The 24,155-nt window shown below is 47.4% G+C and overlaps 1 protein-coding gene across 1 annotated transcript in view; it reads left to right on the top strand.

Annotated features, from left to right (window-relative positions):
* ICE2 (interactor of little elongation complex ELL subunit 2) overlaps nucleotides 1-24,155 on the top strand; it is a 1,950,511-nt gene that overhangs the window by 1,128,361 nt on the left and 797,995 nt on the right. The window lies entirely within an intron of this gene.

The raw sequence follows: 24,155 nt of genomic DNA on the forward strand, positions 1-24,155 counted from the left end.
CTTTGTTGATATGTAACTGTGGGTTAGTTACTGCAAACTACAATATACATTGTATTACCTGCCGTTTCTTTTGGTTGCATTAATTCCATTCCATTACCACTTAAAACCTGCTAAAAACATTGGTGCCATAGCCATTTCCAATTAAAACTTGCCAATAACCAACATTGGCACCATAACTTTAGGTCCAATACAATTACTAAAACACTTGCCAAACAAAACACATTGGCACCATAATAAAACACTGCTTATTGGCACATAGCCACCATATGGCTCCAAAAAATAATTAAATTGCCCAACCTTGGGTAACACTCATGCTTACAGTTTGGCACACACCAATAACTAAATTCACACCAATAAAGAGACCCACAGCACATGGCCACTGTAAATCAGCACTCCTGCCAACGCTATTGGCACAAAAAACAGGAAACTCCTTTCCCAGAAGCATGTTATAGAATGCCATATAACAAACCATAAAAACTACACCACAATGCCTGCAAAATGTGACCCATGTTTTCATATATCACATTCCCAAAGTGATGCATTGCCTTCATTTTCATTTTCCAAACAACATTTTAGCATGTGATGGCTTTTGCATTTACAATATAAAGAAACGTTGCATGGGTACATTGCATGTTGCTTTCAACTCTTAAATATCAGCTCAATAAAATGGCAATGTCACAAAAAAGAATTGCAATGTACATAAGGCAAAACATTTTGAGTTCGCACATTACACTTTCAAGAAAATCGAAAGGCAGAAACACTTTCCTGAAGATCCGATCAGACAAAATGGAAATGCTAATAGAAAATAAATGCCTGCCGCTTTCATTTTGATAGCCTTGAAATGCATCCTCCAGTCATTGCAGTACGTGTAACGTTCCAGTAATGCCGAAGGTAATGAACAGTCAATCCAGCAGTGCCTTTAACTCCTACTCAGTGTTAATATGACTTGCAGCCGCTCCTTTTTACAGCATGTTCAAACGCAGCTTGTAAAAGTCTTATGAACGTGGGCGTGATGTCAAATGCCCGGCTACTTCTATGCGCATTATCGCTGGAGCCACTTGCACTGCTGATAAGCAGAGTCTCTCTTTTGTTCCCCCGACCCCTAGCTCTGCCAATAACATGCCATTGACTTCTTGTGAAGCGCCAAACTAAAAATGCGCCTATGCCTTCATATATTAAGAAGCCATTGCTGTGGCAGAAGCAGAACAAATGAAAGTGAGCAGCGCTGCCCCCCAAAATCACTATAAATGTCCCTCACTAATCAGTCATGCAGGACATGGGGCGCACTCACCTTGGGTCCAGGGGGTCGGAGGGGGGGGGGGGTGGATGCTTCTGGTTCCTCCTTTTTGGTGGGCAACTTCCTGTGCACCATATTCCTTCTGGCACAAGTTTGCTTCTTTTCTGTCCTTTCTTGCTGCTTTTCAGCCCCAGGTACACCTCAATCACCAAAATCCTCGTCGCCAGTGTTACAACGCAAGTTGAGGGGTTGTAATGATGAGCCAGGAGACCAGGTTGGGTTAAGAGACTTTAGTGGGTTCGTGGTACATAAGTCACAGGTAATAAGTTACAGGCAGGATAAGTACATAAGGGAGGGAAGCATCCACCGGTCCCCCCTCTGTTCAGCTCATTTTCGAACTGAACAGGGAGAACCTTGGCACTCACACCAAAACATTCTAGATGGAACACTATAATACAAGCATTCCAGGCACAGGCTCACATATACTTAGGAAACAGCTAATGAACCAGGATAGGTAAGACATAACAACTGAGACATGTACAGTATGGACTTCAACGCGCGGGCACTCATTTTCCGGTTCTTTTTGTTCATAGCCTATTATTTATAAATATGAACCAGGACACACACCTCATAGTCAGGTATTTAACATTCCTTTGCCCCTGGGGCTGATACTGACATTTTTGCTTTTTATGTCATTTGTATTTATTTATGGCAGTTCCATTTCAAACTCAAACTTATACCAATGGGTATAACCATTAACACAAAAAAGAATGTCTTTTTCTGTCATAAATTAAATCCATGATAAATCAAAGGGGGCGTTTATTTACATGCCTCGCATTCCAATCACACAAGTCAATACAAGTTGGGACCTGTCCCACTAAAACACCAGCAGACCTGACAAGTGAGCCCAAAATATGGCGGAAAAAATATAAATCAAGGTAGGACTACTGTCCAAACCTAGCTCTTCAGTATTAGTAGGACTCTCGAATCAGACGGAATTGAATCGGACGCATGAGGCAGGATACGTGATAACTTGCAGGTAAACCCTAACTTAAGCCCACCCAGGAGCTAAGTTCCATACGTTACTGTCCCCCCACTATAGCAGATGCCTAGACAAGTGCATCTTACTTTTTTTGACATATAAGGCATCTTTGTCTCTCGTGTGCTCAAAACTTGCACGCATTTCAGCAGGATGCTTGAATACGCACACTCCTGTTCTTCTAAATTTAGATACATGAATGCAGCTTTACCAGGAAAGAACCTGTACACACTTTGACCTGTCTTTCTCATAAAGTTTATGTCCTTACAGATGGTATTTTATTTCAAAATAGAACGTTCTCAGAGAAGGAGTTTTGCTTAATTTTTCGTCTGAACACACGCATGGAAGCCATGAAGTGCGCGACATTCCGGGCTTTTTGGGATCGCGCAATGCCTGAAGTTAAAATACTTCAATTCCCATATCTGTTATGCTACTAATAACCCACAGCACAATTAAATTAGTACGCCAAAACTTGGAGCACAATATAATCCCTTATGGAGCATACTAGAACAAGACTGTTATGGCTCAGACTGTCGTAGCATTTCTTAATAAATAAGATAACTTCGAATCGTCATGACACACATTCCGTTATTCTTTCCAACACTGGATGTTTTTGTACAGGTGGGATTGAACACACTAATTATGAACTACATGAGGTGACTACCATCGCAACCTGGACACCAACCAGAAGGGTAAGAAACCCAACCACCTGGCGTTGTTCTCTCAAACTTCCATGTTTTGAACCATTAATTGTCTTTTAAAGCTAAAAGCAGTCTAATTTGTTTTAAATCCCTGGTCCTATCACCTCCTCTCACTCCCCAAACAACGAGATCTACTTTTTGAAAAACATTTTGGGACATTTTGTATTTTGGGAATTTCACTGTGCACATTTGGGCTTTTCAGAATATATATTTTGTTTTTCTTGGTTTGCATGTTCTGGGGATCATGTAAAAGTCACAGACATGCAACAACGTATGCAATTTTTCTTAATACATGTTTCAGTGATTAATGTGAACTTGTAAATCAACTAAGCAGTACTATTTATGTTGTTTTTTCCACATGTTGGCACCTACTAATAGCCCGGATTTGAAAAAGGCAAAGCTCGGTTGCCAAAACACGTGTCATCCACAAATAAGAGTAAAAAAACATGATACAATAGGTAATTGGATGTCTTTATTGTGAAAGAATACCAAGCTACTAACAGAAATGTGATATAAACTAGCGCACAGGACTGTGTAAGCACACCCCCAAATAAATCTTCATACACTAACGGAGGATAGGGGCTCCTTGTCTCTGCAGTTGCTCACCCCCATGCAACAGGAATATATACATATGTTCTTGAATTAAGGATATCGGAATCTAGAACCTAAATCGGGTCACGAGGCACGTACTAAGATATCAATAAAAGAAGCCCCTCAACTGGAAAACTCATATATAGACCCAGATGGTCGCTATGTAATACTGAATTGCTATTTGGCAAACTTAGAAGTACTCCTATTAAATTCATAAAGCCCTAACCTGAATGATCCGGGCTTCTATGACACCATTGCACAAATCCTGGCGGTGCACCCGTTGACACCAGTCATATGGGGTGGTGGGGGAGACGTGAACACGATACTGAATCAACAATTGGACAGAACGGGTACTGCTTCCCAGGCCTTCGTCCAAAGCGACGTGTAGCATTCTATCTCAGGTGGACAATCTAGACTTGTGAGATGTATGGAGGGCGTTGCACCCTGGCGTGAAGGAATATACATACTACTCGTCTGTGCACATGTCATCCAGAATTGACCTCTTTTAATCTCCTGGCGTCTCATGGGGAAAATGGTCCGCTCTGCTATACTGCCACACACATACTCTGACAACTCACCCGTAGTGTTACAGATAAAGTGTGAAGCCAGAGTATGGGACTGCGTGTCCTGGGTTTATTAAATCGGAGGCGCTGCAAGACCTAGTATACAAAACAGACATAGAACACGATATCTGTACCCTTTTCAACTATATTGACACTGGTGCAGTATCTTCAGGGACACTATGGCAGGCTTTCAAAGTGTATATTAGAGGGATGGCCATGTTCAAGGAGTTTGGCATGCTTAAGACCATTAAGAAGGATTTGGAGCAGTGCGAACACAGACTTGGAGACCTAGAAAATAGGTATACTGTAGCCTCAGACCATGCGTTACTAGCTGAGATACAGGCGGGCCTGGAACAATTCAGGGAGCATGTGGCTAGAGAAACAAAATTTTTGCAAAGCCCATGGCAGCCAGGAAGTATGGAGAAGAGGATCGATTTGGCAAAATGCTGTTGCAGTTGATACACACAGAGAGAGGTCCAATGAAGGTCACCTCCATACGGATGACCAGAACTCAATGAAATATACAGATTGAAACATCACCATGGTAGTCCAAAGATTCTATTCAGCCCTATACCACGCGGTCTGTCCAAACCCCGCTGGACGATGTCCCACTATCTAGATTGTCAAATGCTGCAAATTAATGGTCTATTCACTGTTGATGAATTAATGTGTGTCATTAAAGAGTTACCCCGTAATAAGGCCCCTCTCCCTGATGGGCTGACTACCAAATTCTATATGGAATATGGGGCGATTCCTGCTCCCTACCTACTAAAATTCTGGGAGGAAGCTCCCAGACATGTTCATTAAGGCCTCAATTGCAGTACTGCTTAAGCCGGGAGCCAAGCGATGAATGTTAATCGTACTGCACACGATCGTTGATGAACGTGGACATTAAATATACAGGAAAGTTATTGCCTTTTGCCCTTAATGCCCTAAATGATCCTTTGCTATCAAGCAGGCATTATCCCGGGCAGAACCACCTCTTTACATATTCAGCATCTGTTTAACATAGTGGCATGCATCTCCCTGGAAGCTTTGGCGGTGGCGGTAACCTTGGATGTGCAAAAAGCTTTCGATATGGTATTGTAGGAGTACCTGTTTGTAGTCTTAAGTAAATGCGGAATGGGGAAGCCGATGAAGTATATAAAACTACTATAAACTCAACCGACCCCTAGGGTATAGGTCAGTTTGTTGCTGTTGGAGATGTTAGAACTGGGAAGAGGCTCATACCAGGGCTGTACCTTCTCATCTATATTATTTGCATTGGCGATAGAACCCCTGGCTGATCTCATTAGGGATCGGCATAGAGGTTGAGGTATTCGCATAACAGGGCCCCCCGCGATCATCTTGCTTTATGCGGATGATGTCCTACTGTATTTTAGAGAACCACAAGTGAACCTAGATCACATAATGGATGAAATCATGCATTTTGGAAAGTTCTCTGGCTTTGTAGTAAATTATTCAAAATCCGAAATCTTTCCCCTAACTAATGACACTACAAGGTGACTGGGAGCATATCCCTTGAAGTGGGCCCTGACGGCATTAGATACTTAGGTGTGGTAGTATGCAGAGGGATGGACTCTGTGTTCACCATTAACTACGGTGAGCATGAACGATCTGTGACTGCAAAGCTCTCCAAATGGTTGAATATGCTGTTATCACTGGTGGGTAGGCAGGCACTGGTAAAAATGATATTGCTCCCCAAGTTACTCAATTTATTTCTGAATGTCCCACTGCGGCCGGGAAAGGGTTTATTTGCTGGCTTGCATACGATTATGTCCCAGTTCCTATGGCATAGAGGGGCGGTCTGGCTAAAATGTGAGGGCATGACCCCAGAGTATAATAGAGGGGGTTTTACAAGTTCATACTTTGTAGTATACTGGCTTGCGGCCCAGGCACAATTTGAGACTTACTGGTATGGGGTTGAAAATGCGCCACCTCATGTGAAATTAGAACGGTCAGCCGATGGGTCATCTGATTTGTGAACTTGAATTCCTTGTATAAAGACTGCCCAAATGACGCAGTGGCGAATACTTTGAGGGCATGGCAGGCCATATTCCAAAGAACGGGGACAAATAGCCCCTACTATAAATGGCTACCACTGTGTAAATTCCCCACCCTTCGGCCCACATGGGATGCTACGCTTTGCACGCATTGGGAGAAATTGGGATATACCGCTCTGGGCGACCTGTTCCTGGGAATCAATTTTCTGATACTGCAAACCTGGAAGGAGGGGCATAAGGGTACTGTCACGGAGATTCTTCAGTTTAAAGGCTGATGGCTGTGGCCTTGAGAAAATGTGAATGCTATCCAGTTAAACCTACCCGATAACGAATTACTGGCCTACATAGCTAACGCTTAGGTTTGTCAGAGGTTACTTGCCTCTTTGTACAAAATGATCATAGAGAAAACCATGGGGGCTGAAATGGCAATTAGTGAAAATGGGCCGCAGACCTGCCTATAGAGATTCCAGATGCACTGTGAAGCAGAATAAGTGCACTCACCAAGTCTGTATCACTAAACTCAAGGCTTCATTTGATTCAATTTAATATATTTTGCATACGTTTTGGAGTATAGGTACCTACACTGTTCGGTAATGTGATGTTTTGTACCAACCTACTTTATGCTATATTATTGATATCTAACTATGTCTGACTAGCATAATTAAGTTTTATATATATATTTTTTTTTAATTGAAAAAGAAAATATGCAATAGGTCCTTAATAGAGAAGAAGCGACCTAACTGCCTCTCAACTATTAGTTAAATTGTGGAATTACAGGCTGGTACCTTTACTGGGAGGGATTTCTTTAATTGGCAAACAAGTAGCCTAACCATGGCCAATAAAACCCTGCGTTTTTTAAGTTGGAACATGAATGGGGAAAAATATTCAGTCCCACGCACTAAAGTTTCATCATTCATACGCAAGCAACAAGTGAATATTGTTTTTCTGCAGAAAACCTATCTATCCATTTCAGAACATGGGTTAGGAGTGCGATGGAGGGGACAGATCTCGAACAGCTCCTTGAAAAATCAGAAGATATGGGGTTGGCAATCTTGATGGGACCTACTATTCCCTTCCTAGTAAACAGTGCTGCAGGATACAGAGGGGAGGCGGGTGGCGGTTTTCGGTAAACTAGGCTCCGAGACAGGCACATTAGCACCTGTATGCAACCCTCCTCATCCTTTACAGGGCAAGTGTTGTTGAAGATAATTGAAATGGTAGATGTGGTGGGTCGGAAGGAGCAGTCTGACATGTTAAGGACGGTGGTCAGTCATAATCTCGAAAATAAAATGTCGAAAGACAAAAATGTCGAAAAAAAAATGTCAAAGAAAAATGTCAAATTATTTTTTTTCTATATTATTTTTTGGCTCTAGCATATATATAAAAAATAGATGAAAAAAAGGGGGGGGGTTGGGGGGGAACAGCCCCATTTTCAAACAAAAAACGTCATAAAAAATTCGACACAATTTTTTTCGAAATTTTTTTTTCGACATTTTGACTTTCGAGATTTTGCCATTCGAGATTATCACTATGAACCGTTAAGGACGTTATGAACTCTGTTTAATGAAATTATATGGAAAGGCCTAACTTTCCCTATTGCTAAAGGGATCGCCCTGCCTATCTAAAGAAACTATGGTTGCTCGTCTGTCATCCGGAAGTTCAAGAGTAAAATGTCCTCGGCCCAAAACCTAACTCGGTCTAGCCCTAACACTAGTTAAACCAGCTTAAGCTCAGCTAAGAGAAGGTCTGTTTCCTTCTGGGCTTCTCATAGTCTTTGTATGGAAATAGATCTCTTATACTTGAGTTTCTTAACACAATCTTCTTTGGTGAGCTCTGCATATCGCCTCTGTGTGCTTTTGTAAAAACCTTCTGGGCTTGGTGGTCTCTTTAAGGTTGTGTGCGGTTATGTTGCTTACAGCAGTTTTGAGATAGTCTCACATACCCTTGTCTTCACTTATGATCCTTTCAAAGTCTCTCAATTCATCCTTGGCTACTTTGTATGGCAATTGATCCTATTTTTATATTCCCCACTCCTGGGGTGTCTCTATTACTTTTTTCTCTTATCAGGTTCTCTTGATTATCTTATATCCTATTCCTCAGAAGCCGTGCTTGGGCTTTGCTTTATCCACTCTTGTTCAGAAGACATTTTCCCCTCATACCAGGGTAATTCTCGCCAGTCCCTCCTTATTCTTCTCACAGGGTTATTTGTTACTTGCTTCATGAGCCTTTGACATTGGCAATCAAACAACTTTATTCCCTGAATCTCGTCTTTATGACTGGGACGGGTTGCATGTACTCATGCCCCGGCGGCCTACCGTTTTTCCCATTATCCCTAGTACGTTCATCTACATAGGAGAACGTTGCAAGGCTCAGCTCGCGCTCGATTATTCTTCTCTGATGTCAGTTTTCCCATTCCGGATTTTCCACGTCTTGTTCTCAGCTTCCCCTCAGGCTGCAGCAGCTTATGGAAGAGGTCAACAGCTGTGTTGGTGTCATTCGGAGGGTGTCTCACCCACCACGAGACGTTTGTGAACACGCCACCACCAGCTCCTGGATAGTTCTGTCTTCTCGTGCAGCAGTTTCACTGTTACCATTCTCACCGGCATCCTGGCGTCTCACTGTGGCGTTCTGCACCGATTCAAAGGTTGCAGGCTCCATAGCTTCTCTGCTCCGCCCCTCCAAGACGTGATCATGTCACAGAGCTTCCGCTGTGTACCATACTCCCCCCTCCTCTTGTCTTAGTTAAATACACGTCTCTTCTTAAAGAGACATCCTCTTTCACTTTCTAATAGATTCACTTCAGCATTGCCTGCAGCCAAATATAAATATGTTACATTCTCCTGCATGGGGTCTTGCATGGATTCACATGCTCATGAGTATGATATATAAGTAATCTATAACGCGCCTGTACACAAGTGTTTCTAGGCGCGACAAGACAAGGAAGGCAGGGAGGACCAAAAACGATCTTACTAGGCCTTGTGTCAATCAGATCGCGCAAGTGCAGGGGAGAAGTGCAAGGGGGGGAGTGCTAAGTAACTAGTAATTGCAGAAAATCAGGGGACTGTAGGGTTGCAGAAATAGTCCCTTAACTGGTTGGGAGGCCCTGAGGCAGTGCAAGGGCAACCAGTCGTGCAGGAGCCTGGTCCAGTAAGTTCAGTGGGTGGCCAGGTAACCAGTAGCGCAGCAGACGGGGACATCAGCAAGGGAGAGGGAGAGAGAAAGCGGAAGCAAAAAGGAAGGATTGAGTTGCGGCCAGAACCTTAGTTGGTCCTGCTCAAGTTTGAGAGAGGCAGGGAGGCTTTTCCAGAGGGAGGCCTCAGCCGAAGACCGAGACCTACCCACCACTCTCTGCATGGAGAAGCGTGTGACCCTCAGAGAGTTGGAGGTGAATGAGCGGAGGGCTTGAGAAGCAAGATGCTTAGGGAGAGAAAGTTGGATGTAGTGTGAGCCCCGGCCCCAGAAAGCCTTGCGGATGATGCCAGTCTTGAACTTGATCCTCGCAGCCACAGGCAGCCAGTTAAGAGATTTCAGGGCTGGAGAGATACGATCTCTGGGCTTGAGGCCAAGGACAATTTTGCAGTCCTTTTCTGGATAAATTGTAGAGGGCGCAGAGTAGAGGCAGGCAGATTTAGAGGCTGTTGCAGTAGTCCAGCCTATAGAGGACCAGGGCTCTGGAGAAAGTGAGCTTCTGGGGCAAAGTGAGTAAAGGAAGAATACTTCTGAGGAGGTACAGCTGATAGTGGGACTTCTTAGAGACGTCAGAGATGTGAGGAGAGAAGGAGAGAGTGGAGTTTAAGATGACTCCAAGGTTCTTAGGCTCATTGGTAGGAGAAGATAGAGGGCCCATGGTGGGCAGCCAGAGTGAGAGAGTGAAGGCCGGAGTAGGAGTCCCAATGAGGAGGATCTCAGTCTTACTGGCATTAAGGTAGAGATAGTTGGAGGCACACCATTCCTGAATTGCGGAAAGACAGTCTGGAATGAGAGAAGGAGCAGTAGAGGCTGAGGAGAGCCTGAAGGATAGCTGGGTGTTAACTGCATAACTATGAAAGCTAGAGCAGAAGGTAGAGATGTAGTGGGCCAGATGTGCCAGGTAGTGGTTAAATAGCCAGAGAGAGAGGTTAGACCCCTGGGGAGCACCACAAGTAGAGAGAGAAATAGAAGAGAGGAAAGACCCACGTTGAACCTGGGACGGTCGATGAGTGAGCAAGGAGGTCAAGCAGGTAAGGGCCTGACCAGAGTTCTCCCAGGTTGTCTCAGAGACGATTGAGGAGGATTGCGTGGTTGACGGTGTCGAAAGCAGAGGATAGCTCAATGAGAATGGGGACAGAAGGAACGTTCGAGTCAAGATTGGAGAGCAAGTCTGAAGCCAGACTGGTGGTCATGGAGACAGCCAACAGATTCAGCATGTAGATTAAGCTGGGAGATGGCCTGCTTTTCCAGTTTGCCAGAGAGGAAGAATCGGCAGAAGGCTTCATAAGAAGGTGGTGCACAAGGAAGTGCGTAGTCGGTGACCATGACACAGTTGATGACCGCTTTTTTCCACGAACTCCTCGCCAACAACCCCATCAACGTAATCCACTCCTTGGTTGATGAAAAGTTTGTCAATAACCGTTGTTTATACCTTCACGATGACTCCAAGCCCTCCATCAGCCATACAGACCTTGTCATCAGCGGCACCCATTCTGCAGATCCCCATTGTCGCCTCCTTCCCGAAGGACTCGGGCAGAGAGAGGGAATTGCTGCCTCCATCAGATTTTCTGCCAAGACCAACAAAGGGACCTGCTTCAATTCCTGTGGGATCCCTGAGAAAATCTCTTCGCATCTATACCAGTTCTGAGGATAACTTGTCTGAGGATTTCTACTCAGACGATGAAGGGGGCTAGGGACCCATTAAGGGTCTCTGTATAGGGAACCATACCAACCATTTGCCCCGTGTGAACAGTTTGATCCCCCACTAGCACCAAAGGATATGTCATTGAACATCCTCACCACCCTGCAGAATTTGGTGGCAGAAATTCAGCAACGGCTTCCTACTGCTCCAGTGCCTAGTCTGGCTCGCAGTCCTCCAAGGATACCACCCAGGAGTCTTCCTTGGCCACCTAAGCGTTAGCTGCCGCCTGATAGGGCTCCTGTCGCTTCTGGGATAGGGTCCTTGACCCCAGAGGAGGAGGAACCAGTGTGTGCAGACACTGGCACTGACGCAGACACCACGTCTACTCACACTGATGAGTACTGTTAGGCAAGATTGTATGGGGTACCCTTTGGGTGTACTACAACAACCCTGACCTCCTCGCAATAGGAACCCAACCTTTGGTATAAGTCTGTACTACACAGGTTGGTAGCGTGTTGAGCAGCGAGGCTTATCTCAAGAGGGGTCATTGTGAGCTGTAGGGGAGTGACTCGGAGATTCACAGTGACAAGTATTCAAATAAACTCTTAAACACAAGTTTTCTTGATTAAACAATTATTAATTTATTTAAAAGTCAGTTAGAGTTAGCCTTCTTCAGAAGGGGGCAATATAATAGTAACACACAAATGCACTCCAAAATCCACACGCTTAAAATTTCTAAATCAGTAAGTACGCTTTTGGGATGGCACACAGATACTTCCTACACCCTCAGGTGACTTTAGTAACTAGGACACTGTGGACATTAATATACTACTGTTTGCATTTAGAATCAGACTTCAGAGTTTGGCAAAGAAAAAGGTTATTGGAACAGAACAAGAGATCACACAAATATTCTGAAGCAGGTAAGTACTTTTGGTAACCCTCAATGCAAAGTTAGGTAACCCCTTCCTGGAAGGAGGCCAAAACACAATGTCAGCGGGCAGAAGAGTAATTCAGGGAGCCAGACTAGGCCAAAGTCAGTCGGGCAAAAGTCTAGGTGAGCTGAAGCACTTCTGGCAAGTAAGTAAAAAGTATTTGCACAATGTTTTAGAAAAGAATAATTCAAAGCAGGGCCACAAGTTGTTTAGCCTTGTGAAGTAAAGAAGCTATCAGCAACTCTCCAGAGCAACCACAACATGCCTCACCAACAGAGAACAAGTGCAGTTACACAACAAGAAGTCATTCTCTTATACTGTAGGAGTACCTTTAGGTTGAAGAAAAAATAGCAGCACATGACTTCAGTTCCTGTGCAGCTCTGCAGATCCTGGTGTTCCTGGGTCTCAGTCGTGGGGAAAAGAGGGAGGACCTCAGGGGACTCCTGCACTGCAATGGGACGGTCAACGTCCGCAACCGGCATTCTTGAAACAAGTGGCACTTGATTGTTTCAGCTCCTTGCATCTACTGCAAATAGCAACACCGCGGTTCCTGGCTGTCGAGATGGGCTTTCCTTGCATCTGGGGTCCAGCACTCCATTGAGGTGGCTCAGGCTCGGTCAGTCCTGCGTCCTGAGAGTCCAGAGGATCTTCCTGGAGCTCTTGGCCAGCTTAAAAGCAGCTCACATGATCTGGTGTTCCTCTCCCTGGCTATTCGGTTCCAGCAGCAACTGCAGTGGAATTTCAACCAGCTCCGAGAGGATGTCCAGGTGGCTTAATTTGGAGTTGATTGGTCCCACCAACTCAAAGGGAGAAGTCGTCCTTGCAGGGGCTTCTCTGTCGATACGAATTTGGAGTTTCAGCACAGCAGCAGGGTTTCACCAGGCAAACCAACGGCCCAGGAGTTGCAGCAGGCGTTTTTCAAGTTTTTCTTTGGATTCCTTCGTCCAGTGGTCGAGACTGCCTTCCAAGCCAAAAAGCCTTGCCTTTTTATGCAGGTTACTCCCATTCATTCCAGCTTAGCTGTCAGTCACCCAGCAGGGTGGCTGTCCTTGCCATACAGCCAGCCAGCCAATCACCTGAGTGCATTCCTGTCTCCTAGGACACTAAGCACAGGGAGTTTCAAGCACCCCTCGCTTCCTACCCCCGCCAGACACCCTGGAGCCAGAGTCGGGCTTCACCGGTGAATCCCACCAAAGACAAAATGAACAAAGAGACCAAACATGGTTTGGCGCACAGAGTAAATCTCAAGAAGGACCTTTCCACAAAGAAATGGTGAAAAAAGAAGACCAGGGCCCTTTTGACAAAAATTGCACCCTTGGGTGCTTTACTGCAGCTGCGAACGCAGCCTGCAGTAAATGCACACCACGGTAGTTAAAAGTAAACCACTGCCACCAGCCATTCATCGGGGAAAGGGTAACATAAAAATGTTACATGAGCGGGGTGTGGCTAGGCAACAAACAATGCGGCTGTGTTTCCCCTGAGCTCTGCTCTTCGGTGCCCAAGTCACACAATTTTCACCGTTTTAAGATGGAAATTATGCCCGATTTTCACTCTCTGGGCGAGACTGAACATATGCTTGCAGAGCCTGCAGACTTTTGAGATTAACGCGCCCTGTTTGGAGTATGCTTTACTTGGTGCAGCCCGGCGGTGACTAAGGGGAAAATGGCCGTGTGTGCCATCAGGCCCAGCCGTTGGAATTCGGCATCAACGACAACGTGGCGCTGGCACTGAGGCCCCCTCAGCATGAATCCTCGGCGGTGCGGCAAAGTAGAGGACACCTGATTATCCCCTCCGGGGCTTTGCAGGACCTGCGGTGCTTGCCCAGACTGCCAGGCTGGAGGAATCTGCGCCCTGGTAGCCTCGAAGAGGGGGAGGACCGGTGGCTCGACCCTCTGCCGCCCGGCGTCTTACCTGATTGGTGGCGGGGGTATCTCTCTGCCACGGCGTCCAGGACTGGAATGTTGGAGCGGCGAGGACACTGGAGTGCCAGGGGGTGCGGGCAGAGTTCGCCCTGCTGGCGTTTGCCCCTCGGTGCGCGCCCCTGTGGACTGGGTCCGGCGGGCAGTGCGGGCTCGGATGGGAGACCTCTGACGCACCTGTGGATGACTGGGGAGCTGACTCTGCTGCCTGCTGAATCGGCTGGTGCCTCGCGGCTCGAGCCTCCTGATCACCGGGCAGATGCTTGGGTGAGCGGGGCTGCTCTGGAACGCTGCAGAGTCGGAGCGGCCGCGCCTGCTATCTCGCGGACGCTTGGCGGGAGGAGACCGGCCTGGAGCAGAGCTCCGGTAGAGAAGGTGGTCCACTTTGAAGAGGAGAGTCGTCGTCCAGACGGGACATCCCAAGGCCTGAACAACTACAGGGTGAGTGCTGGGGCGCCCTGGGGCAGGAAACCCCTTTCTCCATCGGGTGCACAATACTAATTCGAATTCTGGGAGTGAAGCAGAGGGGTCTCTCGGTGGACTAAGTACAGGGCCTTAATACAGCAGGAGAGGAAGCCCTTCACCCTTTTAAGGCCCCATTGAAGAATTCGAATTGCCATTCACGAACTTGGCCTCTACCTACACTGTGAAGCTAGCTGGGTGACCATCCCAGTCCCCCCAAGTGATGTCTAAACAGGTCTCCCACCGGACTAAGCAAAGGTCCTTAGCACAGCAGGGCAGGAAGCCCGTCATCCTTTTAAGACCTCACTGAAGAATCCAAGTTGCCATGCACAAACCTGGCCCCTGCCTGTATTGGGAAGCTAGCTAGCTGACCCCCGCAGACCCAAGGGATGCCTAAAACAGCTGTCAAGAAGAAAGCACACGGCCTACAGGCCTACCTGGCGCCGCAGCCTGCAAGCCTACCTCCTGCACGTGCACTCGCGGTCGGAGTCACCCTGGCTTCACCCCTAAACCTGGACTCCAACGTAGCTCTGTCCAAAGAGGATCTGAAGGGAATGCTTAGATCCCTCAAACAGGACATCACCCAAGAGATCAAGAAGGAAATCAAGACTTCTAAGGACTCATTGGCCCAGTCCCTTGCAGACTTAACCTCCCATCTGGGGGGGGCTTGAGTCTAGGGTTAATGACCTGGAGAACATAACCGGTGAACAATCACATAGTAACGAAGTCCTAGCAGAAAGGGTGAAGGTCATTGAGGAGCATCTTGAAGATATATGGGGAAAGCAAGCAGACTTGGAAAATAGGTTGAGACGAAATAATGTGCGCCTCTGAGGTATTCCCCGGCAGGTCTCCGACCAGGAACTAGCTGAATACGTTGAAACGCTGTTCCGATTTCTACTGGATCTCCCACCAGCCGAAGATCTAAAGCTTGACAGAACCCACCGGGTGTACTCTTCAGCCCAACTTAAAAGGAACCTGCTACCAGATGTGCTCACTCAAGTACACTTTTTTCGCTAGAAGGAGGAGATCATGGCGGCAGCCAGGAACTCATATTCAATACAATTTCAAGGCGCGAAGATGCAGCTCTTCCAGGATCTGGCCCCTTATACTCTGGCACGGAGACAGTGAATGCAGAAGGTAACGGCTTGGCTTAGGGCCAGAAAGTTCTGCTATCGCTGGGGGTTTCCCTGGACATTGATCTTTGACTTCCATAACCAACACTACGTGATCTCTTCTTCAGAGGTGGTGAGTGGCCTGATGTCGGAAAACAACTGATGTTGAAGGCTCGAGTCCCCATACTCAAGATCAGAGTGGGACTAATCTAGACCCCCCGCCAAAAGACAGACGCAGGAAAACCCAGCGTGGGCTCCAACCCGAAGCAGATCCACAGTGGGAAACCAGATCAGAGAACACAATCAAGGCCCTAGAGGAGACATCAACCACAACCCCGTCGGAGGGGTAAGGATGGGTGGGCACCTGACCTGAACGTTGCCTGTGCTGACGACCCTTAATGAGAGAAATGGATGCTGATCACCGTCTAGCCCCGACACCCCTGTACAGAGCGGCCTAGCGGCAATTGATCCGGAGACCCGGGGACTTGAACATGCCTCCCTTGGCTCTACTTTTGCTATGTCTGCGGGCGCCTCGCCTTCAGTCCTGTGTTGGGGGATCGGGAGGACCTGGCTCATTTGAACGTATATCTGAAAGTACTGCAGCACTTCACCACTCTCGAATATCTTGCCCGGCTTTACCTTAGGGCAATGGAATTTTCGTACATTAGCAGACTTGGGCGCTGGAGTGGATGGCGCCCGACATATTTCATACTTGGTTAAAGTTGATTCTGAGACTAGGAATAGCACAAATTTTTATGACAATAACTTGCTTATCTTATTTTAGTTGTTTGTTCGGTTTGTTATTCTAAGTTTAACCCGAACCCATTGGGCTAGTGTTTTGTTTTTACTCACCACAGACCATTTATGGATCACACTGCAATGACTCGCCTGAAGGAGTGTTCTACCTTCGCTCTCTTTAATTGGGCTTACTTGAGGCGAAAACCTGAATGACCCTAACATGGCAACCCAGAACTTTAAGTGCACCTCCCTCTTTAAGTGCACCTCCCTTAATTTGCAAGGTCTGAAGTTCCCCCTGAAACGTAAGGCACTGTTCCATAGACTGGGGTCCCTAGACACATCATTTTTATACTTCCAGGAGACCCACTTACGACCGGATGATGAATTCCGCCTTAGCGACAGGCTCTACCCCACCAAATTCTTTGCCTCAAGTGGAATGAAGAAACGAGGGGTTACCATCCTGGTGCGCAAGGTTATTGCCCTCAAGACCCAGGGGGTGGTCCGAGGTGAGGAGGGAAGGTTCCTGTTGGTGACTGCCATGCTAGATGGACGTAAGATCACGTTGATTTCTATATACACCACAAACACTAAGCAAGACATGTTTTTTTACAAAATTATCTAAAGCCTTATTCGAACATTCAGAGGTAGAGGTGATCCTAGGCGGGGACTTCAGTGCAGTGATTAACCCACTAGTTGACAAGACTCTGGTGCCAACATTACACGACAGGAACAGCTTTAGGGCTCTCACCGCATTGTTAAAGGACCACTCGTTAATTGAAGTGTAGAGGTACTGCCACTAAGAGGAAAGGAACTATACATACTTCTCAGCAGTCCACGGGGGATTCTCAAGGCTGGATATGTTCTTTATCTCAGACTCGTTCATTCAGAAGGTGTTGGATGTAGATATACTCCCCGAGGCGCTTTCAGACCACTCCCCTGTTTTACTGACAATAGCTCCCCTCCGAGCTACCCCTCCTATGGGACTCCCCTGACAACTAAATTACTTCTTACTAGATGACCCAATGATCTGTGCCCATATAAAAAAATCCATGGAATTATATTACAGGGAGAATGACACTGCCTATATCAGCTGGGGTACAATTTGGGACGCAAGTAAAGTAGTGATTAGAGGGCACTTTATAGAGCAGGCTGCACAGCGGGGGAAAGCTAGGAGACTACTGCAGGAACACCTTGAGAGCGAAGCCCGTAGATTAGAGGAGGCGCATAAGAAGAAACCCTCACAGCGATCATTGAGAGACCTACGGATGGCTAAGAAAGCGCTTGAGGCACATCACATGGGTAGGGCGGCCTACTGCATGATGCGCACCAAACAATTTTATTACACAAAGGGAAACGCTGCTAATAAATTATTAGCAGCTAAATTGGGGAAACAGGCAAAACAAAATAGGATTGACTCCCTGCGGGATGGGACAGGCAAAGGCACTTTCTCAGAAGGGGGTAAATGCCGTATTATTGAAGAATATTTTAAAGAACACGCAGCCCTGCATTGGGGAGACCGATAAATTGCCATTCACTTCATAACCACAGCAAATCTCCCACAGCTCCCACAAACGTTACATGAGCCTCTAGAAGACCCAATTTCCACAGAGGAAGTCGAATCAACAATCAAATCACTTCCTCTTGGCAAAGCCCCGGGCCTGGACGGGTTTACAAAGAAGTTCTATAAAACCTTCTGTAAGGAGATCACCCCCCACCTCACAAAATTATTTAACGTTGTATGGGAAACAGGCTCTGTTAAACAGTCCATGGCAGAATCGAATACAACCCTAATTCTGAAACCGGGGAAGGACCCGGCAGAATGTTCATCCTACCGGCCTATAGCCCTGCTTAATACTGATGCAAAATTGTTTAGCAGGGTCATAGCGCGACGGCTGGGAGAGGTCCTAAACGTAATCATAGATAGGGATCAGACGGCTTTATTCGGGGTCGGTCTACTCGCGACAACATTCGCAGAGCAATAGACCTTATAGCTCTCGCCCACTCGGTCCCAGGCCCCCATTCGTTGCTATCTTTGGACGTCCACAGGGCATTTGATAGCATGTCATGGGACTATATGCAGTTAGGTTTTGGGCCGAAATTCTCTAGATTGGTCCTGTCGAATTTCCAGATCCCCTCCACCCGAATACGAGTAAACTCGCAATGGACACCTCAGATACCCCTTGGTAGGGAGACCAGACAAAGGTGCCCCCTATCCCCACTAGTTTTTGCGCTAGCGATGGAACCCTTAGCCCAACATATTCGCCTTCACCCTGAAATCCAGGGGTTCGAGATGGGAGACCAGTGCCATAAAGTTGCGTTATACGCAGATGATTTGCTCTCTTTCCTGAAAGAAGCCCGGGCCTCGGTCCCACCACTTATGGGTCTGCTAGGCCACTTTGCGCTGATCTCAGGATTTACGATAAATATGGCAAAATCAACAGGCTTGAATTTGTCAGAATCTCTAGACACATTAAACGCCTTGCAGGACGCTTACTCCCTTAGCTGGAAGAACTCCAAGATTACATACCTTGGAGTGCATCTAACTCCTACCTATTCAGGCATGTTAAAAGCCAACATCCCTCTCTTACTAAAAGATTCTAAAGAATCTCTACAAAAGTGGGCCCTACAGGAGATTTCATGGCTGGGGCGCATAAGCGCAGTTAAAATGACTTTACTCCCTCAGCTTCTCTATACGTTTCAGGCTCTCCCTGTCATGATTCCTGAGCGAGACTTATTAGACCTACAGAAGGAGATAAGCCGCTTTATTTGGCAGCGGAAAACACCTAGAATTCAGCGTAAACCTCTCACTCTGGGTAGGCAGTTGGGAGGCCTGGGGCTCCCTTCCATCTCTAGATACTATTGAGCAGCTCAAATTGCCCCCATCCTGAGCTGGACCAACACAAATGACCCCCCGCCCCAAATGGCAAGATATTGAACAGATTGTCTCTTGAGTCCCTCTCTCACCTCCCTTTACTCCCGTGCGAGGCACGCGTCTCTCAGAGACCCCTCCTCCCGACTATGGGGTCCACTCTTCGTTGTTGGGATAGGTACTGTGCCATTTGGGGATTCCCCTCGGGATTAGGCCCCCTTTCCCTGGTCACACAGAACCCAGCCTTCACTCAAGGGCTTCACCCCAACTCATACAAACTCTGGAAAAGGTAAGGTCCCCGGAGAATGCAAGAGCTCTATGCAGACCATGTTCTGCTGACCTTTGCCCAATGCAAGGAGAAGTTTAACCTCCCTCAGACCGAGAGATTTAGGTATATACTGCTCCGGCATTGGATCACTAACCGGACCGTCAAAAAGTTTGCCATTAGGCCCCCGACGGGATTGGAAATAACGATCTCGGAAGGGCAGAGTACTCGCAGAATAACGACTTGCTACTGCCTTATTAGGAAAACGTTAAGGAAGATGAAACACTCCCTTATATGCGGGCATGGGAGAGGGAACTGGGGATTGAGGTACCTTGGGAATCATGGCAGAGAATTTGGGATAGAGCGCATAGGTCTCCAGATGCACGACAGTTAGGGAGTGTGCACTTAAGATCTGCTACCGGTGGTATTTCTCTCCGCAGAAGTTGCACGCGATAAATCAAGACTATCCTGACTCATGCTGGCATGGCTATGGAGGGAGGGGAGATCTGGGTCACCTGTGGTGGCATTGCCCAATCATCCAATCCTACTGGCTAGAAATCAGGTCGAAGATCAAAGATATATGTGGAACCCTGCTCCCTATGGATCCTCTGAAAATGCTATTAGGTGACGCACCAGATGACGGTCCTACCCACGGTCTGGTCCGAGAGCTAACACGATCACTCAATGACTTATGGCAGCCCGCTTTACACGAGCCCGATTTTGGAAAGAAGTTGAGGGCCCCCACATAGCGTATTGGTGGGTAAAGGGGCCCATTCCTGGATCATGTGGCAGAGAAGGAACACATGTTTTTCAGCCTAGATTGGTTAAGTACCTCCTGCAGCCTTGACATGCTTTCGATGTGGTTGATGTACCCGCTAGACTGTAACCCGAGCTGGGGAGAGACACATCTTCCTGGAGGGCAGGGTCACAAATTGGTACTAGCTTTGGTGAGTTTTGCTTTTTTTTCCTTAATTTCTTGCACTCCTATCTAAGAGCGCTACCGGTTCGTAAGTTGAATTATATTCTCCCAGGAAGATGTTGCTGAAATCACACTTGTTAGACGAACAACAAAAGTGTTAAAATGAAATGTTGACGCTTTGTTTAAGAGACTAATGTTGCAATCTTAGTGATAAAGGTTGAATTTTAGTCTGTGCCTGAGCATGCCGATGGAATTGGTATAATAGAATGAGTTGCAGAGTTGTCAAATGAAATGTAGACGTGCTGCGCATGAGATCAATTAATGTTACAACTTGGAGTGATTTTTGATGAAGTAATGTCTGCTCAATGTTTCAATAAAAAGATGTTGACAAAAAAAAAGTTACATGAGTAGCTAGACAAAAGGGATACTAAGTAAGCCCTCGAAAACCTTATTGTAAGATAGTGTGTGCTGGGTCTAGAAAGTTTTGAATGTAAGTAAAGTCAATATCACCTTACTGCTCTTGGAAACAGTAGTTTATCCAAGAGAAGGTATTTAAACCTTGAAGTCCTGCATTCCAGCAAAAGAGCTGGGGGTCACATTTCTGAAAATTCTCCCTAACAAGTACAAAGATTGGCCCCGCTGACGGGGACCTCTGGTTGTTGACGAGCCCGCCAGGGCTTTGCCACTGGATGAGATTGGATCCTTCCATGCTATCATCTCAAAGGCGTCAAAACTCTTCAGTGTGGTGCTGGCGAAGGAATTTTTCCTTTTTCAACAACGCAAGTCCTCCAGGAAGACCCTTTTATCAGTCCTGTTGTTAGCCGACATCTAGGAGGACGGTTTGGCCATTTTGAAAGCTTCAAGTACCACTACATCTAAGTGGGACAGGCTGAAGAAGAAACGCTGGGTCCCGGATTCAGATTCCAGGTGTGTCAGAAGGCAGCATTTTACGGACTATGTGCTGTCTGCTACCACCAGGAAACATTCATCCAACCCCTTGGCTTCCATGGTGCATCCGGACCAAGAGGGCAAGAAGCTAGAACCAATGGGCAAACGTATCATCTACACAGCAGCTTCTACCATCAAGGTTGCCAATGCAGTTGACATCCTGGCTTGGTACGACAGGGAGCTTTGGTACAAGCATGGGCCTATCCTGGATTTCATTCCTGACGACAAGAGATATGAGGCAATGGCCCTAATCCGGGTTGGGGAGGTAGCTTCGTATCACACCATTACAGTCGCACTTGTCATAGCGGACTCCGGATTCTGCCAGATGGGGAATGGGGTGGCCCTTCAGCGCCAAGGGTGAATAAAGGCCACGAACGTCAGGGCAGACGTGCAGTCCAATGTTGTGGATATGCCCTTCGATGGCGACAACCTGTTTGGGATGACAGTGGTGTATGATACCCTCCTGGCTATCAAGACCGGTACATGCTCCCTGGGGACCCTGCAGCAGTGGAGGTTGTCCTTTCTTTCCCAGAGGGGAAGAGGTTCCAGGTCTTCCAAGGGGTACTCCACCTCCTACCATCAGCCCTCCCGCTCACCCACCCAGGAAGCCAACAGATGCTGCTCCCAGAGGCAGTGGAAGCCAGTCTCATTGTCGGTAGGCCAGGACGCAGATGCCCAAGCATGCCTGAACCGGCCATAGCCCAGCGCCCTTACTTTCGCACCCCAGTGGGAGGCCGGCTATTGCACTTGTCAAGCAGTGGACACAGAACACCACAGACAAATGGGTGCTGGATGTTCTTCAGCAGGGGCACGCTTCGGAATTCTATGACAGATGCCCCTGCATTCCTTGTGTCACATTGCAAGAACTTCACATGGCCCAGTTGCTACAGGAGCGTTCGGGCCATGTTAAGAAAGGGGGAGTCAGGAACCTCAAACACTGCTCCCCAAACACGTGAACACATGGACAGATATAGTCAGTAAAAGACATTCTACGATGGCCGCCAGAGTACCAGCAAGAAAATTACCAAAATGGCTATGGTAAGTGGAAGGACCTGCAAAGTATCGCAAGCAGTGCTGAGTGGCTCAACCATAGCCTTTAATAACTCTAACCAATAGGGAACCAGTGCTTAGCGCTTCTTGCAAGTTTGTTTTAATAACTTGACCCAACGCTTACAATGACACCTGAAGTTGCGTCTGGGAGTCCGCTTCCAGCACCTGTGGAGAAAATTCAAAGGAATCATACAGTAAGCCACCAGCATTTTCAAGTCTTGTTTTCCGTTCTTTCTGCTTTTGGAAACTTTTTGATTGCTGCATAGCTCTAGCCAGACATTCTAACCGTTGGCGTAATCTCATGTATTTATAAATACTTGAAAGCGGCACACGCAAGGTCACATGGGCCTCCAATTAACTCGGCAAAACATGTGAACGCTTGTGTGAGGAACATGCTGAACTCTTGTTTTTTGTTCCATTACTGTAGAAAGCCTCATTTCAAATGGATTTTTTTCCTCCCACGTATTCCTCATCTTAGATATTCGTATCTTCAGCTTTGCTGCTTCGGAAAAAATGTTTCCACACCAGGGGGTGCTGTGTTCGAGGTCGCGGTGTTGATGTCCCTCAAGGGCTGCTGTCGAGGGTCGACGTCATCCGCAGTATAAAGGGCTCGAGCCGCACCCGTTGGCTTCAGTTCCGTTTTTCCGACAAAGCTTTTGCTTCGTGTGTACGAAAGCGGCGCTTCAGTTTGACTAGGTCTTCATCATCTAACCCGTCTACCCACAAAACTGGTTTTAAAAAGTGCCAGAAATGCAGGAAGAAAAATGTCAAATACTGACCTCCATCGAGTTTGCCTCTGGTGCTTTGGTCCGGACCATCGAGTTGACGAATGCGGTTCCTGTCAAGCCATGACCAACAAAGCTCTCAAGGAACAAAGAGGTAAATTGGCAGTAGGGGAGGAATCCTCGAAGTCCGCTTTGAGAAAAAAGAAAGACTCTTTTGAGTCTAGTAAACCCTGACACAAATCGAAGACATCTAGGTCGAGGAGTCAGTCTCGTAAATATTCAGCCTCTTCTTCAAAAAAGAAGAAGAAGAGGTGTCACCGATCTCCCTCTTCTTCGTCGTCTGATACTGGGGTTATCGAATGTCCTTCAAAGCACGATTCCCCTAAGAAATGGGAGGCCTGATTCCAAACTTGCCGCCATCCCGTGAGGACTCACATCTCATGTGCTCCGCAGACGTGGGAACTGAAAGGAGTTGGAAAGCAGACATAAAACCATCAGAAAATACACCAGTAAGCAGCAATCCACAGCGGAACTAAGTGGGGAAAATAGAGGAACAATTCTGCATCAGCCAAGGGCCCCCCACCGGACAAGCGGGAGGCGAGAGTGCAGCAAAGCGCCCTCACCCAGGAGAGCTCAGCGGGCGGTGAACTCTCAACGCGGCCCGGGGGAGGCAAGCTCCCTCCATTAGCAGGAGCCCCAGGAGTGAGCCGCGGAGGGAGCAGTCAAACGGAGGATTGTCCTGCACAGATCTGACCCCCGTTGGATCCACTGGAGCGTGCGAGGAGTCCGGAGCATGTTGGCAGGGTCCTGCCAGTTGAGCCACGTGGAATTGCTGGGGTAGTTAGTAAGGCAGCTGGCTCGCGGCAGAGTGCAGCAGCGATAAAGAACTGACTGCCTCTGTTATGGAGTATTCGTCTCCCCCAAACCCCCTGGGGCCTCAACCCTGAAGCAGCCCGGGCCGGTGGACAACTCAGCGGAAAAGGGAGACCCTGCTGGACAAAGACCCCCCAACCCCCTGTCCGGCCAAAACATAGTGTAGTGGTGGGTTCGCCAACAGAAAGGGAGAGAGAGCGGACCGACGGAGCCCTGCAGAGCGCCGAGGCCTGAAAATACCCAGTCCACATGAAAACATGAAGGAGCGGAGAAGATGGCCTCGGCCGGAACTAGGCACAGCCCAAATGCCTCGGGCCACAGAGCCACGGCTCCCCAGGAGGCAGAATGGAGCCAGCAGATCGCCGATACCAAAGGTAG

Source organism: Ambystoma mexicanum, chromosome 11 (assembly GCF_040938575.1).
Source record: "Ambystoma mexicanum isolate Mex_15411 chromosome 11, UKY_AmexF1_1, whole genome shotgun sequence".
Lineage (NCBI taxonomy): Eukaryota > Metazoa > Chordata > Amphibia > Caudata > Ambystomatidae > Ambystoma > Ambystoma mexicanum.